At 46.4% G+C, this 23,986-nt stretch overlaps 1 long non-coding RNA gene across 1 annotated transcript; it reads right to left on the reverse strand.

Annotated features, from left to right (window-relative positions):
- Window positions 1–17,372: 17,372 nt before the first annotated feature.
- LOC123078271 (uncharacterized) lies at window positions 17,373–21,695 on the reverse strand. Its single transcript, XR_006437297.1, has 5 exons — window positions 21,064–21,695; window positions 20,238–20,418; window positions 18,789–18,995; window positions 17,958–18,068; window positions 17,373–17,668 (listed from the first exon to the last, which is right to left on the reverse strand). It is a non-coding gene; the product is annotated as an uncharacterized lncRNA (long non-coding RNA).
- Between the last annotated feature and the right edge of the window lie 2,291 nt (window positions 21,696–23,986).

The raw sequence follows: 23,986 nt of genomic DNA on the forward strand, positions 1-23,986 counted from the left end.
GCGATGAATCCTTCTCTGTGATTTTTTTCTCCCCGAACACGAATATATGGAGTTGGAGTTGAGGTCGATGGAGCAATAGGGGGCCCACGAGGCAGCGGGGCGCGCCCCCCACCCTCATGGACAGGTGGAGGCCCCCCTGACGTGGATTCTTCTTATAGTATTTTTAATATTTTCCAAAAATATGTTCCGTGGAGTTTCAGGTCATTCCGAGAACTTTTGTTTCTGCACATAAATAACAGCATGGCAATTCTGCTGAAAATAGCGTCAGTCCGGGTTAGTTCCATTCAAATCATACAAGTTAGAGTCCAAAACAAGGGCAAAAGTGTTTGGAAAAGTTGATACGACAGAGACGTATCAGAGGGGATCCTACGATGAACACGAAGAACACGAGTGGAACACGAGGGAAAACGAGAGAGAAATCATTCAACCAACAAGAGTAGGTCACACATATGCTAGATTCTCGAAACACAAGGAGATACACGATCCGAATCCAACAATGGACAATACATAGGTAACCGGTTCTTCTCCGTGAGGAGGTCTTGAGGTCTTCCTGTTAGGGGTCTTGAATCCAAGTGGATCTTCTCCGAAGAGGCGACGGTCTCTCTCGTAGGGGATCCGGATGGATGAGCGAGGCTCTATCTCACATATGAGCTATCACAATGCTAACCCTAACTAGGAGGATGAGGAGGTCTATTTATAATCTTAGTGCAAATGGGGGCAAAGTGAAGGGGTACATGGGCCTCAGGCCCGTAACTGTACGCAGACATGTACCGGACGTCCGTTGGGGACCGGTCGTCCGGTGGTCGCCGGACTTCCGCTATTTTTGTTCTTTGAAGGTGGCGCCGGACGTCCGGTGGCTTCGAACTTCCGCTAATTTTGGCTCGGGTGTGGTGGCGCCGGATGACCGGTCCTGGTCGGTCGTCCGCTTGCTGGGAGGTGTGGCCGGTCGTCCGGTCCTGGCCGGACGTCCTCTCGCTGTAGCTTGCGTTGGCTAGGACATGGGTAGGTTGGCCTTGAGGTGACGGATGTTCGGTCCCGGTCGGTCGTCCGGTGGCTGTAGCTTCCGTGGCAGCTCTTCTTCTTGTCCTTCGCACTTGGTGTCCTCGCCATCTTGTCCGTTGGATGTAGATGTTCCGTGGCTTTCCTCCAAGTACCTGATCACACATAGTGTTTCCGCTTGAGGTAGCAGCCATGTCTCATGTATAGAAAGTGGTAGTTCGGAAAGGAGCGAGTTCACGTTATCTTCGATAGCCTTTGCTCGTGCTCTTGTCATTGGTCCAAGTGGTGTCGTGGGAGATGTAGGTAGGTCCATGGGGATGAGCTTGGGATGCTCCGCATCATGTCCCCCCCCCCCTTGGGAAAGATCCGACCTCGGATCAAAATCTTCATCCCCATGGTAGGGCGAAAGATCCTTGACGTTGAAGACGTCGCTCACATTGTACTTGTCGCGCAGGAGGTCAATCTTGTAAGCGTTGTTGTTGTAGCGTGCTAGCACCTTGAAGGGCCCATCGGCTCGTGGTAGAAGTTTGGAATAGCTTTCATTCGGGAAGCGTTCCTTGCGAAGGTGTAGCCACACAAGACCACCAATGTTGAATGTCATGGGTTGCTTGTTGACGTTGCGCTTGGTCGCGAGTCGTTGTACTTGGCGCTCGATTGTGTGCCTTGTATCTTCATGCATCTTCTTGAGACAGTTGACTCGGGCACTCGCGTCCATGTTGATGCACTCTTGTAGTGGTAGAGGAAGAATGTCCAATGGGGACAATGGGTCGAAACCATAGACGACCTCGAAGGGGGACTTGCCAGTAGTCGAATGTCTTGCGCGGTTGTAGGCGTACTCGGTTATGGGTAGGCACTCTTCCCACTCCTTAATGTTCCTCTTGATTAAAACGCGTAGTAGAGTGGAGAGCGTTCGGTTTGTCACTTCTGTTTGGCCGTCGGTTTGTGGATGGTATGCCATGGAGAATAGTAGCTTAATTCCGAGCTTGACGCATAAGGTCTTCCAAAAGTAACTCAAGAACTTGTCGCCGCGGTCCGAGACAATCGTCTTTGGCACTCCATGTAGGCGCAAGATTTCTCTACAAAAAAGATATGCAATATGTGAAGCATCGTCTATCTTGTTCCATGGTATGAAATGTGCCATCTTAGAGAATCGGTCCACAACAACAAACACGGAATCCTTTCCATTCTAGTCCTAGGTAAACTAAGTACAAAATCCATGCTAATATCTTCCCATGGGTGATATGGAATTGGAAGGGGTGTATATAGACCATGAGATTTTGCTTTGGACTTAGCTTTGCGACATGTCGAACATCGGTTGGTGAAGCGTGAGACGTCGCGGAACATCTTGGGCCAAAAATAGTTCTTGGAGAGCGTACATAGGTCTTGTCGCATCCAAAGTGTCCCATTAGTCCTCCATGAGATTCTTGCAAAAGTAACAAACGAAGAGAAGACTCGGGGATGCAAAGTTTGTTTGCTCTCATAAGATAGCCATCTTTGATGTAATAACGTTCCCAAGATGGATGCGTCAAACACTTGGCATAAGGAATAGCAAAAGTAGGATCATGCACATACAATTCTTTTATGTGATCCAAGCCAATGACATTCAATTCAAGTTGAGTAACAAGCATGCATATACGGGAAAGCGCATCTGCCTCAACATTTTCCTTTCCTTTGATATACTTGATGACATAAGGAAATGACTCAATGAATTCACTCCATTTAGCATGACACTTGTTCAACTTAGTTTGACCCTTAAGATACTTAAGCGTTTCATGATTGGTATGAATGATAAATTCATGAGGTAGAAGATAATGTTCCCATTCACGCAAAACTTGCACTAAAGCATATAGCTCTTTGTCATAGATTGGATAGTTGAGTTGCGCTCCGGAGAGTTTCTCACTAAAGTATGCTATGGGGCGCTTCTCTTGCGTTAACACACCTCCTATGCCATTACCGCTAGCATCACAATGAACTTCGAAACGTTTGTCAAAGTTCGGTAATGCAAGCTGGGAGCATGAGTAAGCAAATTCTTAAGCTCATTAAATGCGGTATCTTGGGATGGTCCCAAACAAAAGGCGCATTTTCTTACTCAAAGCATGCAAAGGTGAAGAAATTGTGCTAAAATCCTTCACAAATCTATGATAGAAACCGTCTAAACCAAGAAAACTACACACTTGTTGCAAGTTGGTTGGTTGGGGCCAAGTTTTAATAGCAATTATCTTGGATTCATCAACATGAACACCCTTAGAAGACACAATAAAACCCAAGAAAACAAGCTTATCAACACCAAAAAGGCATTTGTCCGTATTAGCATAAAGGCTCTCTTTTCTAAGAGTTTGCAACACGGTTCTAAGATGGGTGACATGATCTTTGAGAGATTTGCTAAACACAAGAATGTTGTCAAAGTAGACCACAACAAATACACCAATATAGGGTCGGAAAAAAATGCATTAGTCGCATGAAGGTACCGGGTACTTCGGATAAACCCATTGGCATAACAAGCCATTCATATAAGACAAATTTGGTCTTAAATGCGGTTTTCCATTCATCACCTTCTTGGATGCGTATTTGATAGTAGCCACTTTTAAGATCAATCTTAGAGAAAATGGTGGCTCCGCTAAGCTCATCTAGCATATCATCTAAGCGTGGAATAGGGTAACGATAACGCACGGTAATAGCATTGATAGGACGACAATCGGAACACATGCGAAATGTACCATCTTTCTTGGGAACAAGGATTACCGGAACGGCACAAAGGCTCAAACTTTCTCGTACATGGTCGTTGTCGATGATTTGTTGTACTTGCCGTTGGGTCTCCTTAGTTTCCTCAGGGTTGACGCGGTAGGGAGCCTTGTTCGGAAGGGGTGCTCCAGGGATAAGGTCGATTCGGTGTTCTATGCCTCGTAGTGGAGGTAGACCCGGAGGTAGCTCATCAAAGAAAACATCTTGGAATTCCAGCAATAGATAATATAACACCAAAGGTACATTGTGAGAGGTGTTAGCTTTTGGTGCCTCGTACTTGCACAAAAGGACATAGTGCATGACACTTGATGGGTTCTCACACACTTCTCTCATCTCACTTTTGGTGGCAAAGAGGACTAGATTTTTCTTGTCACTCATCGTGGAGGCACTCAATTTGGGCTTGTGGCGCTCACTCTCCTTTTGGTGTTCCCCCTCTCACTCTTCTCTCCACGATGGGTGGCTTGCTTGTCGGCGATCACTTGGCTTGGAGACATAGGTTGTAGCACGTACTCCTTTCCTTTCATCTTGAAGCTACAGTGATTTGTTCGTCTGTTGTGGATGACACCGCGGTCAAATTGCCATGGTCGTCCAAGAAGGAGGTGGCAAACGGACATCAGAATGACATCACACTCCAAAGTGTCTTCGTAAGCTCCGATCTTGAAGGAGACTTGCACCATATGCTCGACTTGGATAGTGCCGGAGTCGCTAAGCCATTGAACTTTGTACGGATGTGGGTGCTTCATCTTGACCAATTGGAGCTTGGAGCAAAGTTTTTCGCTAGCCAAGTTATGGCAACTCCCTCCATGGATGATGACCTTGACGGACCTTCCATTGATGCTGGCCTTGGTGTGGAAGATGTGGCATCTTTGGTCTTCAACTTGTTGATGTTGAAGTGTCAAGACCTTAGAGACAACAAGAGTGGGGCTCGGATCTTCGTCACAAAAGACTTGATCATCTTCATCTTCGTTCACTTGCCGATGCATGGCCACTTGCTCAAGTGCTTCCATTTCTCCTTCACTCATGGAGTCTTATGTACCATCGTCGTTGAAGATCATGGTGTGCTTGTTTGTACATTCGAAGGACTTGTGACCTCGGCCGCCGCATGTGAAGCATTTGAAGGAACTTGTGTTGATGGTCTCATCGGTTGGAGTAGATGATGATGAAGCTCTCGGCTTGAAGTTGCTTGTAGTAGGAGGACGACTTGAGGTTGTCGAAGTTTTCTTGTAAGTAGACTTGTCGCCGTTGATTGTAGATGGCTTGGTTGAGATAGAAGGTGTTGGAGTCGTTGAAGCTTGAGAGTTGGAGAAACCATAGGACTTGGATGAGAACTTGGCATATTTGAAGTCATCTTGCACTTGACGTTCCGCCTTGGTAGCTTGATGCACTAGATCGATGAGGTTCGAGTATGGTTGGAAGTCGGCGAGTTTCTTGACAGGGTGCTTGAGTCCATTCAAGAAACATGCGAAAGTTTGCTCATCATCTTCTGTGACATTGGCTCGTATCATGGCAATCTCCATTTCTTTGTAGTACTCTTCAACGGTCTTTGTTCCTTGCTTGAGGAGTTGGAGTTTCCTGAAGAGCTCGCGGTTGTAGTAGGTTGGCACGAAACGTTCTGTCATGACGTCCTTCATTTGCGTCCAAGTAGTGATGGGTTGTTCTCCTCTTGCCTCATGGCGCTCGATGACTTGTTCCCACCAAATGAGGACGTAGTCTTGAAACTCAAGAGATGCCATCACGATCTTCTTCTGTTCCTCATAGTTGTGCAAGTGGAACATTTTGTCAACCTTCAAATGAAAGGTCCTCTTCGGGGTCATTGCTTCCGGAAAACTTGGGCATGGTGAACTTTAGCTTACCGTAGCGTTGTTCTTCATTGTGTTGGGCTCGAGGGTGATGACGTCCATGACAAGGAGGATTGTCTCCCTCAACTTGCTCTTGTTGTGGAGGATTTCCATTGTCTTCATGCTCTTGGTGAACTTGAGGTTCTTGTCGAGCTTGTGGAGGAGCTTGTCGAGCTTGTGGAGGAGCTTGTCGACGTACACGTGATTGATAAATCCTCTCTTTAACTTCATCGTGAAGTGCTTCTTGTTGCTCACGAGCTTGTCGGTTGCGCGTGGCTACGGCCCGACTTGAAACTCAGAGGGCACGTTGCGCCTCAAGTGCTCGAGCTTCACGTAGTTGTTGTTCTTGGCGTTGTGCCTCAGCATCTTGTGCATCTTGGTGTTGGCGCGCTCGCTCTTCCTCTTGTTGCTGGCGTAGACGTTGCCATTCTTGTGCTTGCGCGAAAGTAGCTTGGTTTTGACGGTGTCGATGTTCTTGCGTGCGACCTTGCTCTTGAGAGTCGTTGTCGTGTAGAGGATTGTGGTTGGCTTGACGATCTTGACGTGCGGCATGACGAAGAGTGTTCGATGTCGGAGTACTTGAGCCGGAGATAGTGTCATTGGAGTGTCGACTCGAGCGGCTCCGTCTTGAGTAGGACGAGGTGGTAGAAGAGCGGTTGACCAACAAGGCACGAATCTCGTCCATTCTTGCATTGTTCTCTTGCTTTTGTTCGCCGAGCTTGTTGTCGAAGTAGTCTCTTGTACGTTGCTTGAAGAGTCGCAAGTCGATGGCGAGATGGTCAATGCGGTCGCTCATTCCTTGTTGCTCTTGATGCAAAGCTCGTTGCATTCCAAATAGGTGTATCTTGGTGACGTAGTTGTTCGGGTCGTCGTCTTGTTCAAGGAAGAGTGGGTTGGTAGAAGAGCTTGGCCTATCCATCATTCCAAGTGAAATATGTGAGTGGGAGAAAGAGAAGAACTTATACCAAATGTACCTTGACCGATGTTGAAGATGGATCAATGATCACTCAATGTGTAACAAGGAAATAGCACAATTGGTACCAATTCTTGTCGGTTCTCACACCTAGACAAATAAAAGCTTATAGTGGAGCTTGGTTAGGATGGTGGCACAAAATTTGATGCAATTGTTAGTGAGCTTCGGTAATGTTAGAAAAGATTCACAAATTTGCAAATGCAACAATTAGACCAATAGCAAGATATGGTAAACGGAAACACACACGCAAATAGATAAGTGGGGCCGTGCAACCAAGGAATGAGCCAAAATGTGGATTCCACGAAAATGCTCTTGTTGCACAACTCTAGAGAGATGCTAGCACGATTGCACAATAGGCGGATACGAAACTTGTGCACAACCTACTAAGCAAAAATGCAACGACTTCTATCCCAAGTACGCTATATGTATGGTATTCTGATGATATGATCCAAGAAGATCGAGTATGACAATCTTAATGTTGTGTGATGCTATGGTTCTTGCTTATAAGCCCTTTGCTTATCATTCCTTTTTTGCTTAAAAGCTTGTTTGGCTCTTTCTCTTTTGAGCTCTTTTCTTATGCAAAACTTCACGAACCAAGATAGCAATTGTGTATATGCGATGATAACCTTTTGACACAAGAGATGATACCAAGATATGCACCACGATGGTATGGTATGTATGCTATTGGAAGTATGATCACTAATGTGCACAAGTCACGTTGTCGGCAATACTCAAAGGCTAGTCTCGATGGGGAACCGATGCAAAAGTAAGGCTATGGGGTTATCAATGCAATGCAAGGTAGGAGATACAATGGTGTCGTTGATTTTACCGTCCGTGTCGAAGATGAGCGGTGGTGTCGTCGAAGTTGTTCTGTTCCAAGTTAGCCTAAACACCCAAGGAAACGGAGAAACCACACTCAACTTCTCAAAGACCAAAACGTGTCAATATTTTGTCGGAGTTGGAAAGGAGTAGTCAGTGGTTGTTGCGGAAAGTGGTGGAGTATTGGAGTGTGTATGCGGAGGTGGAATGTGTATCGGAGTGCGTATGCGAAGGTGGAGGTGGAGAGGTGGTGGTGGCTGAACTGAACTTATTCAGTTTCGTCAGGAAACGTCGGACGTCCGGTGTATGGCGGACGACCGGTGGTCGGACGTCCGGTGGCTGGCAGACGTCCGGTGCCTAGGTGATTTCGGGCACGGGATGAACAACTAGGGTTCGAGGTGGAAGAGGCAAAATTGGTCATCCGAGCGATTTTGTGGATGAAAAAGGTGGAGACGAAGGGGTTAAGCTAGATCCACTCGAGGCAAAGCAAATCCATGGATCAAATCCAACAAAACTTCATCACACCAACAAATCGCAAAAAAAATTGCGGCTATTTTTGTGGGGATTTTCGAAATTGGGGAAGAACACAACAAAATCGAGCTAGAAAACAAGGTGTAGGGGCTCCAAATCCGTGATCAACGTGGCTCATGATACCAAGATGATGTAGGGTAGAACCCTAGTGGCCTGATCTTTCACGATTGGAGGGGATCCTACGATGAACACGAAGAACACGAGAGAGAAATCACTCAACCAACAAGAGTAGGTCACACATATGCTAGATTCTCGAAACACAAGGAGATACACGATCCGAATCCAACAAAGGATGATACATAGGTAACCGGTTCTTCTCCATGAGGAGGTCTTGAGGTCTTCCCGTTAGGGGTCTTGAATCCAAGTGGATCTTCTCCGAAGAGGCGGCGATCTCTCTCGGAGGAGCAAATCCGGATGGATGAGCGAGGCTCTATCTCACATATGAGCTATCACAATGCTAACCCTAACTAGGTGGAGGAGGAGGTCTATTTATAGTCTTAGTGCAAATGGGGGCGAAGTGAAGGGGTACATGGGCCTCGGGCCCGTAAATGTACGCAGACAGGTACCGGACGTCCGCTGGGGACCGGTCGTCCGCTGGTCGCCGGACTTCCGCTATTTCCGTTCTGTGAAGGTGGCGCCGGACGTTCGGTGACTTCGGACTTCCACTAATTTTGGCTCGGGTGTGGTGGCGCCGGATGTCCTGTCCTGGTCGGTCGTCCGATTGCTGGGAGGTGTGGCCGGTCGTCTGGTCCTGGCCGGACGTCCGCTCGCCGTAGCTTGTGTTGGTTGGGACTTGGGTAGGTTTGGCTTGAGGTGACGGATGTCCGGTCCCGACCGGTCGTCCGGTGGTTGTAGCTTCCGTGGCAGCTCTTCTTCTTGTCCTTTGCACTTGGTGTCCTCGCCATCTTGTCCGTTGGATGTAGATGTTCCGTGGGTTTCCTCCAAGTACCTAATCACACATAGTGTTTCCGCTTGAGGTAGCAGCCATGTCTCATGTATAGAAAGTGGTAGTTCGGAAAGGAGCATTTCACCTTATCTTCGATAGCCTTTGCTCGTGCTCTTGTCATTGGTCCAAGTGGTGTCGTGGGAGACGTAGGTAGGTCCATGGAGATTACCTTGGGATGCTCCGCATCAGCCACCTTCCATGGAGCTTGGCCTGCCGACTCCTGCTACTTGTGAGTTGTGTTGGGATTTTCCCCGAAGAGGAAGGGTGAAGCAATATAGTAGAGGATAGTATTTTCCTCAGTGAGAACCAAGGTTATAGAACTAATAAAGAACAACGCAAACACCCAATCAATAGTACCTACAGACACAAGAGCAAATACTTGCACCCAATGCGGGAAAGAAGGTTGTCAATGCCCTTGTATTCATTAATTGCAAGGATTAAATCTGATGTTAGTAGATAGATTAATTGCAAAGTAAAATAGAAAGAGTAAAATTGCAGCAAGGTATTTTTGGTTTTCGTAATAGGATTAAAGTAGACCCAGGGGCCATAGTTTTCACTGGAGACTTCTCTCTCATAATAATAGCATACCGTGGGGAGACAAATTACTGTTGGGCAATTGGTAGAAAAGCGCATAGTTATGACGATATTCATGGCAATGATCATGTATATAGGCATTATGTCTGTGACAAGTAGACTGACTCCTGCCAGCATCTACTACTATTACTCCACCCATTGATCAACTCCTTCGTGCATCTAGGGTATTAAGTTCATGACAAACAGAGCAACGATTTAAGCAAGATGACATAATGTAGACAGAATAAAACCAAGCAATATGATTACACCCGTTTGTTTTCCCCTTACTGTCAACAATATAATACGTGCCTCGCTACCCCCGGTGTCACTGGGTGAGGACACCGCAAGATTGAACCCACTACAAAGCACCTCTCCCACCGAAGATAAATCAATCTAGTTGGCCAAACCAAATAGATAGATTGGAGAGAAATACAAAGCTATAATAATCATGCATAGTAAAGTTCAGAAAAGATTCAATTACTTTCAATGAATATTCCAATCATAAACACACAATTCATCGGATCCCAACAAACACCCACAAAAGTGAGAGAACAAGCCATCTAGCTAATCAATATGGACCCGTAGGTCTATGGTAAACTACTCACACATCATTAATCGTGTAGCAAGGATGATGTAGAAGCCCTTCTAATCGATTCCCCCTTTGGCAGAGCACCGGAAAGGCCTCCATACGGGATCGTGGAAGAACTGAAGCAGTGGCAGAAGAATTGTTTCGGGGGCTCTCTGTTGGTTCGGGGATTTATGGGAATTTATAGAAGTGGAATTAGGTTAAACGGAGTTGCGTGGGTCCCATAAGCTTAGGTGGCACCCCCCATGGGATGCGCCGTTGTGAGCTTGTGGCCCTCCCGTAGATCTCCTGACCTCCTCTCAAACCTTGTAGGGTCCCTTTTGGTCTAGAAAAAATCACCGTAAAGTTTCATCGTGTTTGGACTTCGTTTGGTATTGATTTTCTTTAAAACAAAAAAACATGCAATAAACATGAACTAGCACTAGGCACTAGGTTAATAGATTTGTCCCCAAAAATGATATAAAATTGCATATAAAGCATATAAGATTGATAATATAATAGCATGAAACAATAAAAAAATTATAGATACGTTGGAGACGTAACAACGCCTCTCGCCCCCGCACGCACACACACATGCGGCTACACACACCTTCGTACCAGGCCGAGCATCCATGGTTCACCATCCCATGGGGCCATGCAGCTCGATTGCTATGCCAGTGCCTTCGGCGGCCACAACCGCAGCTACGTCCAGCTGCCTCGGGGTGACGATTTTCTCCTGTTTTGCAGTCAACGCCCAACGCGTTCTACTTCTGTTGCCGATGCACTCATGCAGCATGTCTACATTTTTCGCCATCTGTAAGAGTCTGAGACCCTTCCTGACGTGGAGCATCCTATGGTCATCCCCATGGACCTACCATCGTCTCACCAAGTGCCAAGAGGACCAATGACACAAGCATGAGCTAGAGCTCTCGAAACCGAGGTGACATCTCTCCTTAGTGATATTCCATATGACCCGCTTCAGACATGGCTACTACCTAAGTACGGAATGTTATGCATGATCAGGTATCAAGAGGACCCTCCCGGAGATGTACATGAGGACGGACAAGTCCCCAAGTTCATGGATCAAGAAGACTAACGAAAGGAACCGAAGAAGTCCCCAAGACGCGGCCATCCGGCCCCAAGACCCGGATATCCCGCCCCTGGAATATTAGCCACCACAGCCCAACAGCCAAAGCTACAGGTCCCGGACATCCCGCCCAGGCCCCGGACATCCGGCCCGATGCGTGCGACCACTACAAAAAAGACACATCCGTGACATTATGGGCCGAACGAATTTTTTCCTGTCATGCTTATGACACTTCTACGACGATAATTGTGACAAAACCATGCATCATCATAGATGTGGTGGGCTCCTACTTCTATGACAAAAACTCAAGACAGAAAATGGGCTTTTTGTCCTGGGCGGGCCGGGGATGCACCTGCATGACATTGTTTGAGCCGTCCATGACAGAAAAAATCATGGTAGAAGCGAGGGCGACGAAAATATCGGGGAGTTCCTGGTTACGGTAGGTGGTCGGGGCCGAGCGATGCACGGAGGTTTGGGCATTTCTCTCATACACGTACGCGCGTGTGTGCGAGGCGTTGGGCTTTAACTAATACCGAGCGAGGCGTTCAGTTACCGAACCCGAGCGATTGCACTAGTTATGTTACTGAACCCAGCGATCGCTCCCTTGGCTGGTAACTGAACCCGAGCGATTCCTTCGCTACTGCTGCTAACTGAAGCCGATCGAACCAGCTGCCTCTTGATGAATAGTGACCGTTGTTGGGGGTTGGATGAACAATTCCCGGTGGGGGCTGGATGAATAGGACCCCATGGTAGTAGTAGGCCGTTGCCGCTGGATGAACATGACCCCGATCGAGGAGGCCGCCACACACCCGAGCCGGTTGGGGGTGGATAAATAGGACCCCGTCGAGGGCTGGTTGAACATTAGCCGGTGGAGGCTGGATGAACAGGAGCCCGTGGAGGGCTGGCTGAACAGTGGCCGATGGAGGCTGGATGAACGGTAGCCCGTGGATGAACAGTAGCTGGTGGAGGCTGGAGGAAGTCGACGGTGGTTGAACAGTAGCAGGTGGAGTCTGGAGGAAGTCGACGGTGGATGAGCAGTAGTAGCTGGAGGCTGGAGGAAGTCGACGGTGGATGAACAGTGGCCCATGGAGGCTGGAGCGAGGCAGTAGACGGTGAATGAATAGTACCCCGTGGAGTCCCATTTTATGGTATGCCACACCCCTCCTGATGAACAGGACCCCGTTTCGACCATAGGCACTCCAACAGAAGTCCGTTTCCTCCGTTTTGCGGTACGCCACACCCCTCCCGATCAACATCACCCCGTTTCGACCGTAGGCACTTGAAGAGAAGACCGTTTGCTCCGTTCTGCGGTATGCCAGACCCCTTTTTGGCTGTTCCATCCAAGCCAGTTGGCTCCTAATGAACACAACGCATTCTGTTGCCTCCCGATGAACATGATGCAGTTTCTCCGTTCTAACCCAGCCGGTTGGCTTCCGATGAATAGGATGCCGTTGCTACCGTCCGTTGCCTCTCCATGTACGTGAGCCCTGGCCGTACATTTGCGCGAGTACGTGTTCGAGACCCCGCCCATATGTACATACGTGGCCGTATTTTTTGTCTTCTGGCTGTACGTGCATGTACACAGTTTTGATTGAACTACTACGTCAGGGGCTCTACTACTACACGTGCCGCTGCTTGCTTGGCCATGGTTCATCGCAGCAGAGAGACCGATCGACTAGTATGTACGTACACGTTCACGACCAGACGACAACCCTACGTACGGTTCAACCGGGTGGGTCCCAGCTGTCAGGGAGGATAAGGAGGCACTGCCTTGCGTGCGAAGATATAACTGGTGGGTCCTAGCTGTCAGGGGGGAGAATCATTTTTTTCCCGTAATATGGATGATACGTCTCCAACATATCTATAATTTTTTATTTTTCCATGCTATTATATTATCTGTTTTGGATGTTTTATATGCATTAATATTCTATTTTATATAATTTTTGGGACTAACCTGTTAACCTAGAGCCCAGTGCCAGTTTCTGTTTTTCCTTGTTTTTGAGATTCACATAAAAGGAATACTAAACGGAGTACAAATGGAATAAAACTTCACGATGATTTTTCTTGGACCATAAGACACCCAGGGGACTTGGAGTCCAAGCCAGAAGAGCCACAAGGCGGCGGCAAGGGTGGAGGGTGCACCCTAGGGGGCGCCCCCTACCTTGTGGGCCCCTCGGGACTCCCCTGACCTAGCTCGTCCTCGTATATATATTTACATATATTCCAGAACCACCAGAAGCATCCACAAAAACACTTTTCCACCGCCGCAACCTTTTGTTCCCGTGAGATCCCATCTTGGGGCCTTTTCCGGCATCCTGCCGAAGGGGGATTCGATCACGGAGGGCATCTACATCAACTCCATTGCCCTTCCGATTAAGCGTGAGCAGTTTGCGACACACCAACGGGTCCATAGCTAGTAGCTAGATGGCTTCTTCTCTCTTTTTGATTCTCAATACCATGTTCTCCTCGATGTTCTTGAAGATCTATCCGATGTAATCTTCTTTTCCGGTGTGTTTGTTGAGATCCGATGAATTGTGGATTTATGATCAGCTTATCTATGAATATTATTTGAATATTTTCTGAATTATTATATGCATGGTTTGATATCTTTGTATTTATCTTCGAATTATCGGTTTGGTTTGGCCACCTAGATTGGTTTTTCTTGCAACGGGAGAGGTGCTTAGCTTTGGGTTCAATCTTGCGTGATTTCACCCAGTGACAAAGTAGGGGTAGCGAGACACGTATTGAATTGCTGCCATTGAGGATAAAAAGATGGGGTTTTGATCATATTGCTTGAGTTTATTCCTCTACATCATGTCATCTTACTTAAGACGTTACTCCATTATTTATGAACTTAATACTCTAGATGCATGCTGGACAGCGGTCGATGTGTGGAGTAATAGTTGTAGATGCAGGCAGGAGTCGGTCTACTTGACACGGACATGATACCTATATTGCATAATCATTGCCTTGGATATCATCATAACTTTGCGCCTTACTATCAATTGCTCGATAGTAATTTGCTTACCCACCGTATTATTTTCCTTCTTGAGAGAGGCCTCTAGTGAAACCTATGTCGCACGGGTCTATTTTCCATCATATTAGTTTCCGATCTTCTATTTTGCAATCTTTTATTTTCAGATCTATAAAACCAAAAAACCCAAAAAAAATTATCTTTTGTTTAGTTCTATCTATCTCTATCAGATCTCACCTTTGCAAGTGATCATGAAGGGATTCACAACCCCTTTATCGCATTGGGTGCAAGTGTTTGATTGTTTGTGCACGTGGATCTATTGGGAACTTGCGCGTTTATCCTACAAGATTGATACCTTGGTTCTTAACTAAGGGAAATACTTATCTCTACTCTGCTGCATCACCCTTTCCTCTTCAAGGGAAAACCCAATGCAAGCTCAAGAAGTAGCAGGAAGAATTTCGAGCGCCGTTGCCGGGGAGATCTACGTGTCGGGGAAACGACACCTATGGGATCACGGGGAATCCCTACTACGGTTGACAGGGTGTGGGGCTGTTGAAAGAGCGGGTTTAGGAAATCGACACGGGGGAATTTTTATCCGGGTTCGGGCCGCAAGCGATGCGTAATACCCTACTCCTGCTGGTTTGTGTTTATCTGGTGTTCTTGGACTAGCTACAAAGCGTGCAGGGTCCAAAAAGTCTGAATCCTTCCTCAATACGCCTCGGGCCTCCTTTTATAGTCAAAAGGGTCGCCGCGGTGGCACATAGGAGGTGGAAAGTATGTATTGTATACAAGTCTATCCTTGGCACCGTAGGACAAAACGCATTTAATGCGCTGCCGACGTGCCATCTCACTTTATCTGGGACGGCAAGGAAGCTTGTCCCGTTCGTCGCCGCTTCGCCTCGCTCCGACGGGCGTCGAGGCAGACGAGGCGTGCAGCACCACGCTGGCTGGCTGGCTGCTGAGCTGGTGTGGTGGCAGAGTCTTCATGAAGATCTGCGTGCCACCACGCAGGTGCTTGCTGAGTTGGCCTGGAAGCCGCACGTCGCCATGCAGGTACCTGCCTAGTTGACGGCCGACTGCTGTGTTGGAACAGCGGTGGAGCCTTGGCACGTGTGGGCCTGGCTGCGGCCCCGCGGATGTCCCCGGCAAGGGTCTTGCCGGGGTCTCGCAGGTGTCCCCGGCAAGGTCCTTGCCGGGGGTCTTGTGAGCGTCCCCGGCAAGGATCTTGCCAGGGGTTTCCGTCTTTTGGTTCTCATCTAGTCCTTGTATGTTCTTGGTCTCCACAAAGATCTGCATGCCACCATGCAGGCGCCTCCCGAGCCTTGGTTCCAATGTTGTTGATGGTGTTGGAATTCTCAGGCTCAAGGGTGGCAGCCTCACTGGTGTTGGGCAAGTTGCCCCGTCAAGGCTCTCGCCGGGGCTACATAAGCTGCCCTCGGCAAGGCTCTTGCCGGGGAAAGCCCACCTTGTCCCTTTGCTCCTCGCGCCTCTGGCTTGGCGCTGCTCTAGTTATTTTGTGTCTTTGTTTCCTCTGCCCCGCCAAGCATGGCCGCATGCGTGGCTATAACTGCCCGCGCACAAGTAAAGGGGTACAGAAGGCCCCTACTTTTGTACACTGATAGGAGCCCCCGGGCCTGGGCCACACATAAGCGTAGAGCGTTGTTGGGTCAGGCCCAGAATGATGCGCAGGCATGTGTGGCAGAGTCTTATCCGCAGTTATTCCTTCGCCAGTTGCCCTTCCCCACGATCCGCGTTGAATGAGTGATGTGGGGGTCGTGTGTGCAGCGCTTGCTGCACGCTTGCCTCACATCGTGGCGAACGGTAAAGAGGCGACCCGCGTCTTCCCCATAAAAAAGGAGAACTGCAAGGGCACTGTTCATTTACCCTTGGTGCTTTTTCCAATCTCGGAACCGTCGTTCCCCTCTTCTTCAAGCTCCTGCCTCTGCTCGCGGCCGTCGCGCCCCCATTGCCCTTGACCTTTATTCCCTCTGAGCCGCTATGGCGCCCAAGACAGGCAGGGGGAAGGGAGCGGCCAAAGACGCCAGGGAGAGGGAGGCAGCGGAGAGCGAGTTGGCGGCGCTCCGGACGCAGCACGCCTACTTCCCTTCGACGGTCGATGCGGTCCACCTCAGGGATTACTTCAGGCCCTTGTGGGGGAGGGAGACGACGGGGCACCCTGCCACGTGCATCATCCCTGCCGATTTCGCCAAGCCCGGACTGAATCGGTACCTATTCTTCATCGACTACTTCTCTTGCGGGCTCTGCCCCCTTTCTCTGATTTCTTCAACGACATCATGCACACCTACGGCTTCCACCTTCTGGATCTCACGCCAACTGCCATGGCGTGCATGGCCTTCTTCGCCCATCTCTGCGAGGGCTTCGCCGGAGTGCTCCCCAGCACGACGCTCTTCCGACACAACTTCTACCCTCGCATCCAGCCAGGGGCGCCATCTCTGGCTGCATCACCTGGATCCCGAGGTCTCAGGAGAAGGGCACGTACCCGGAGGGTGCCCAGAAGGAGAGGTGGGAGGAGTGGCGGAGCCGGTGGTGATGGATCGAGGAGAAGGACCCACGGGAGTTCTGCCGGGTCCGCCGGTCCATCGCAAGGACTAGAGCGACCTCGACGCCAACGACAAGAAGCTCTCGGTCACCACCACCAGGATCCATTGCCTCACCACGGCCGGGCTCACTCTCGAAATGATTGGGGCTGATTTCATCCGCCGCCGGACACTACAAGAAATATGTCAACTTGTGACCCTCACTATTGGTCCCTGAAAGGTCATTGATTTTTATTTGCGACCGTTTTTTGACCAAAAACAGATGGTCAAAAGCTGGCAGTCGTAAACTGAAATTAACGACTTTCTCTATGAGAAGGTCGTGGAATTCCACGACCAAAACAAAAGGTCGTTGATTCCATGACCTTCTGTTTTGGTCGCTAGCTCTCTGCCCAGGCCACGTCGGATCCGACGTGGCAATCTGATGTGGGAAAATTGCGACCAATTGAAAAGGTCAAAAATTAGAATCAGCCCGGTCCAATTGGATGTTTATATGAGCCGAGCCCATTAATTCAGCCATTTTTTACATTTTTTCTGTTAATTTTCGCTAGCTACATGGGCCTGGCCCAATAATTTAGCCTTTTTATTTCAAGGCCTCATCTATTTCGCAGTCCATTTCATTAAGCCTTTTTGTATCATATTTGCATCATTGCACAATATTCCTTGCACTATTGTTTGGGCCATTGCCTTTTTAGAGCCCAAATATTATTCGATCCAATAGAACATTCAATCTTTTTCAATCACAGATTTCAATTTTACACATTTCAACAGCAAACAATATATAATTTTCTGAATTAAATGATCAAATCCAGAAATCACTAAATGAAACTCAAACAGCACGTACACGACTACACGGTCCATCAAGTGTACATACAATCAAATACACATGCACCAAAACATAGTGGCAACATCAACTAAAACTATGATGCACATCTCCAGGCTGATCTTTGGTCACAACAGCAGCCACCTCGACAACATAAGATCCTGATCTATATAAATTATTTACTTAAAGATTCTTCACCTGGAGTTCCTTGTACACCAACTTTTGACGAATGAAGGCCAAAATCTGCGGATTATAAATCAGAAAAGTTAGGGAACATAATCAAGTGTAGCCCTGCATATAACATTCTCCTAACAATCAAACATAGCTGCAGAATTTGAGATCTAATAAGAAACCATGCATATAACATTCTCATAACAACAAAACTGAGATATATTTGGAAAGGGCAAATGACAAGTATCAACCTGCTGCTAGATAACAGAGCAAACATGTCAAAATTATTCAGATATCCTAATGCGTGTCACATTATACATGCATCAAGCTTCAGGCCATCAATTTTAGGATGAGTAGATACCTAACTTCATGTCGATGATATGGATGGGGCTGTAGTAGAACATCTGGTAAGCATCATCTTCGACGCTGAACGTTGCAGATACTTGTCCATTTAGTAGTCTATCATGCGCTCCTGCCATTGCTCAAGAGAGGATATGGTAAGTCTAAAATACTATTAGCAGCCCACAATGCTAAAAAGGTGCTTTAAGATAGTGAACCAGTGGATATCACTCAAGTAAACTATTTTACTCCTTACATACAACAGTCAGGAATTAGTACAGTTGTTGAAGCAGGAGTAAGCTGATCATATAACATAAGAGTCAGGAATTATATGCTTATTGTTAAGAAAAAATGATACAAGTTAATATTTTGTTTAACAGTAGGTCTAAAAAAAACTATGCATTTGGTGAGAATATAGTAACAGATTAAGAGCATATTGTTCCGCATCACACAGATAGTAGAACAATGCTACATGAAGCTATTTGCATAAAGTAGAGAACTACAAAACAAGCTATTGACCATCCTACTGGTAGCAAGGACATAAAGATAATCACTTAATAAGATAAGAAGCAGACATGAATAAATCACATAACTATGTACAATTCAATATCCCAGCTGAGAGTGAACATGTATTCAAAATTTCCTGCATTTCAATACATGCACGACAGATTCACAGCAAAACTATATATAGCTGTACAAACATGCATGAACAGGAAAGCAACCAAACTACAAGAACATGTAAGGAAACAGAGGGAATCACTATAACATATGGAGTGACAAGCACATATATGAACTCAAAATAATGCCCAGCTAGACCAAAAGAAGCTGGATTAGTCGGAATCAGGCAACAGACCGACAACGCTGATGCGCCGGCTGTTCGAAATGGAACGCGTTAAAGGGACGCGATTTTGGGGACGGGGAGGAGGCACGCTCGGCTCGCCTAAGAACCGCCTCTGTCACCGCTGACGAGAGCCGTGCCGCCGAGTCCCATAGCCACCAACTCGCGCCGCTCGCCGCCGCAGTCACCACCTTCGTCGTCGACGCGGCGGTGCTGCCGGACCTGCAAAAAACAGAGGCGGCGTCTGGAATCAGGCGATGGAATCCAGCGAATGGACATCACACTTGCCAACTACTCCCTCCGTTCCTAAATATTTGTCTTTCTAGACATTTCAAATGACTACCACATACGGATGTATGTAGACATATTTTAGAGTGTAGATTCACTCAGTTTGCTCCGTATGTAGTCACTTGTTGAAATGCCTAGAAAGACAAGTATTTAGGAACGGAGGGAGTAATTAACTATAGCATGCTACAGAAACATTTCATTAACAAATTTGATTCAGGAACTAGCTTATTGACTGACAAAAATGCTTAGAATAAAAATCATTTCAAGAAATGCTGCAGTAGCTAAAAATCATTATGTCAGGGAAAGCGGATACTTCGTCTAAATAAATACATCTTATGCCAGACTTATTAAACTGAGAGGAGTCACAGCAACACAACATACTTGAAAATGCCAGATTTAGCATACCTCTATTCCTACGTACTACACATAGGTTAACAACTAGGAGAGCAACAGAGCATGCCAAGACTGCAATTGGCCGACTGATTGCTTTAGGTCACAGTGCCAAGAACACTGCTACATGTACAAGTACAACAACAGAAGAATCTCAGGCCTCTATAATTCGCTAGTTTCTTAGGAAACAAACATCATTGCAAATTTTGATGAGATGCATAGGTCCAGCCGATGACTACACAACAGCAACTACTGCAGACATTGGCTAGAGAAATGCTCGTCTTTTTTAGTCTTTGTAAAAGAAATTTTGAGTTCAAGTAGTAGCACTAGTTACTGACTACACATGTATACAGTGCAATAGCATAACTATAAGTGCAGATTTTTAACCAGTAAGTGCACATAACCTGGACTATTATAGCATCCGATTTTTAACATTTGGACTATTATAGCATCAGATTTTTAACAGGAGGTTAAACCAGTAAGTGCACATAACCTGGACTATTATAGCATCCGATTTTTAACATTTGGACTATTATAGCATCAGATTTTTAACAGGAGGTTAAACCAGTAAGTGCACATAACCTGGACTATTATAAGTGCAGATTTTTAACCAGGAAGTGCACATAATCAGGACTAGTAAACCAGTAAGTGCACATAAGGCTTGGGCTGCACACAAACACACACATACATGTATCAGAAGCAATTCAGTCAACACTCTTGGCAGGCAAGAGGCAAGAGGCAAGTTGGCACTCACAGGGTTGAGATAATAGCAGGAGACGTGCATACCTGAAGGGGCGAGCGATTGGTCCGAGCCCGGAGAGCAGAGGAGGCATGGCGGCGGTGTGCTGGCGCACCTTGGAAGCCCGGGAACATGGTGGTACCGATGGTCAAGGAAGAAGAGGAGCAGAGCAGGCCCTTGATCGTCAACTAGATGCGTCCCTCCTTCTGCTCCTCAAGGATGGGTGACCTGCAGTAACAGATATGTTATACAACCTGGGATCAAATGTAGCACATACTATCATTGTAACAGTCTTCTCTTGTGTCTGGCAGTATCCAAATTTACTGTTACTTTTTAAAGTTAAGTTGAATTGTCTTGTAGGAACAAAAGAAGAAACGAGTTGAGTCTCTGAATATGACCATGCTACAAGACAAATACCGACTACACACATTTCCAGTCAACATTTTAAATCTAAATGTGAGACTAGTGCTGATATGGTCAGTTTGAGCTTCATAAGTCTAATTATGGAAAAAATGCATTGAAATCAACTTGGTATGCGTTGCAGACTAACACAGTAGCAGGCAGGCAGGGTTGCAGTAACCCAAGTAATATAATGTACAGCAGAGCGAGGCTATTGGGGGGTTCTACAATTTTTTTACCAACAGTTTTTTCTTCACAAAAAGCTAACAGTTGGTCCTGAATTTTGTCTTCACAGGGGTGTCAATCAACCACAACGAAACTGCATAAACTGAGGGATTCAATGCTAATTCGAACGCGAGTACGCACATGAAACCTACAGCGATGGAGAACCAAATTCGCATCCGCATCAAATCAAACGGCCAGATCTACGCGGAAACCTACGGGAAGCAAAGGAAGCAGATCGAGGACATGGACCTGTGGTCGAAGACGGCGACGCATGTGGAGTCATAGGTCGGCGGGGAGCTGGAGCCAACCACGCCGACGCACAAGCCATCGTCCCCTTCTTCAGAGGAGACGTGTGGGTGATGTAGCTCCTGGTAGGGCGTGGCAGACGACGAGATGCACAGCCCCGCGAGGCTTGCGACAGCGCTGTCGCGTCATGGTAGCCGGCGCTCTATTGGCGCTGGGAGGGAGGTTGCGTGGTAGGGGAGAAAGAGCTCCATCTCCTTGGTGGCGACCCGTCCCATGGAGGTTCGCCCCTCCTGCCATCGTCGTCATCCCATCCACCTGCCGAAAGGGAACACAAGACAAGGTGAGGTGAGGAGGAGATAGTGCGCGAATAAGGAGGGGAGGGGCTTGCCGGTGCCAGATCCGGCCACCTCTGGCCTCGCTGTCGCTGGATGTGGCAGATCCCGACGAATTTAGGGGTGGCGGCCGAAACCCTAGCCACGGGTGAGGGTTGCGGGCGAGTACTAGAGAGCGCGGATCTGGGCGTGGGCTCGATGGTGAGGGTCGTCGGCGGAGGGGGTGGGCGACGGTGGGTGGCGGTGGGGGTGGGCGACGGTGGATTCAGATCAGATCAGAGTGAGGGAGAGGAGAGAGGGGCGTCAGTGCGTGGGAGAGAAGGGTGCGAGAGGAGGAGTGCGGGACGTGGGTGAGACGGGCGACGTGCGGGCCGTTGGATCCAGCAGCATCCGACAGTGATTTATCCATGATCCGCGTGAGAGGCCCCTGGACCAATCAGAACGCAGTATACAGGTATGATATTTTGACCATTTCAATTGGTCGTAATCGACTAAAATTAAGATGCTCATGTTAGCTATTTTATTATGACCTGAAAAATTGAAAAAAAACTTCTCATCGTGTTAGCAAATTTGACTTCAGTTTTCAGGAATAATCACAAATTGAAATAAGACAAATATTTTTTAAAGAGTTATGAGAAATGAGACCTTTTAAATCATTTTTCCAATTTCCGAGTGCCCGAAATGAGTTTTCTTTGTGAAGGACCAACCATATATTTGTTGTAAAATTGGACAAAATCAATTTTCTAAAATACTAGGCCATATTTAATGCACAATTGACAAAATGGTTGGGTGTCAAAAGCTTTGGTCCATCTCTGGTGAAAAAGACAAATTTCCGCCGATTCAGTAGGAAGCGGGTCAAATTTGAACTGTAGCTGCCTTGTATTTTGCTATTTATTTTTTCCAAAAATCATTTCTAGGTACATAAGTATCTATTTAATCAGAGAAACATCAAAAGTTTTCCAAGATTCAACCACTAGCTAGGAACGGTCATGCCTGCCGTTTTGACCACATTTTGAAACGGGCATAAAAAATTCAAAAAAATCAAAAAATTAGAAAACCTTCTCATTGTGTCATTATATGTGACCAAGTTTGCAGAAAAAATAATAAACTTGTAATACGGCAATTATTTTAAAAAAAATGTTCTCAGAAACGAGCTATCATGCGTAAAGATTCATAGCTTTCAAGCCAAATGATCAATCTTATGGCCACATTCATGGCATAGTTTGTTCAAATGATCTCATATTGTGCACAGGGGTGCATCTTGAAATTCCAAACAATGTTGCCTAAGGGAGTTTTCATTTTCTTTGCACGGAAAATTCATTTTCCATTTTCCGAGTGCCCGAAATGAGGTTTTTTGTGAAGGAACTACCAAATAATTGTTGCAAAAATGGACCAAATCAATTTTATAAAATACTAGGCCATATTTAATGCACAATTGACAAAATGGTTGGGTATCAAAAGCTTTGGTCCATCTCTGGTGAAAAAGACAAATTTCCGCCGATTGAGTAGGAAGCGGGTCAAATTTGAACTGTAGCTGCCTTGTAGTTTGCTATTTATTTTTTCCAAAAATCATTTCTAGGTACATAAGTATCTATTTAATCAGAGAAACATCAAAAAATTTCCAAGGTTCAACCACTAGCTAGGAACGGTCAAGCCCGTCGTTTTGACCGCATTTTGAAACGAGCATAAATTTTTTTAAAAAAATCAAAAAATTGGAAAACCTTCGCATTGTGTCATTATATGTGACCAAGTTTGCAGAAAAAATAATAAACTTGTAATACGGCAATTATTTTAAAAAAGTGTTCTCAGAAACGAGCTATCATGCGTAAAGATTCACGGCTTTCAAGCCAAATGATCAATCTTATGGCCACATTCATGGCATAGTTTGTTCAAATGATCTCATATTGTGCACAAGGGTGCATCTTGGAATTCCAAACAATGTTGCCTAAGGGAGTTTTCATTTTCTTTTCACGGAAAATTCATTTTCCATTTTCCGAGTGCCCGAAATGATGTTTTTTGTGAAGGAACTACCAAATAATTGTTGCAAAAATGGACCAAATCAATTTTATAAAATACTAGGCCATATTTAATGCATAATTGACAAAATGGTTGGGTATCAAAAGCTTTGGTCCATCTCTGGTGAAAAAGACAAATTTCCGTCGATTTAGTAGGAAGCGGGTCAAATTTGAACTGTAGATGCCTTGTATTTTGCTATTTATTTTTTCCAAAAATCAGTTCTGGGTACATAAGTATCTATTTAATCAGAGAAACATCAAAAGTTTTCCAAGATTCAACCACTAGCTAGGAACGGTCAAGCCCGTCGTTTTGACCGCATTTTGAAACGGGCATATTTTTTAAAAAAAAATCAAAAAATTGGAAAACCTTCGCATTGTGTCATTATATGTGACCAAGTTTCCAGAAAAAATAATAAACTTGTAATACGGCAATTATTTAAAAAAAAGTGTTCTTAGAAACGAGCTATCATGCGTGAAGATTCATGGCTTTCAAGTCAAATGATCAATCTTATGGCCACATTCATGGCATAGTTTGTTCAAATGATCTCATATTGTGCACAAGGGTGCATCTTGGAATTT

This window comes from Triticum aestivum, chromosome 3D (genome assembly GCF_018294505.1).
Source record: "Triticum aestivum cultivar Chinese Spring chromosome 3D, IWGSC CS RefSeq v2.1, whole genome shotgun sequence".
NCBI classification, from domain to species: domain Eukaryota; kingdom Viridiplantae; phylum Streptophyta; class Magnoliopsida; order Poales; family Poaceae; genus Triticum; species Triticum aestivum.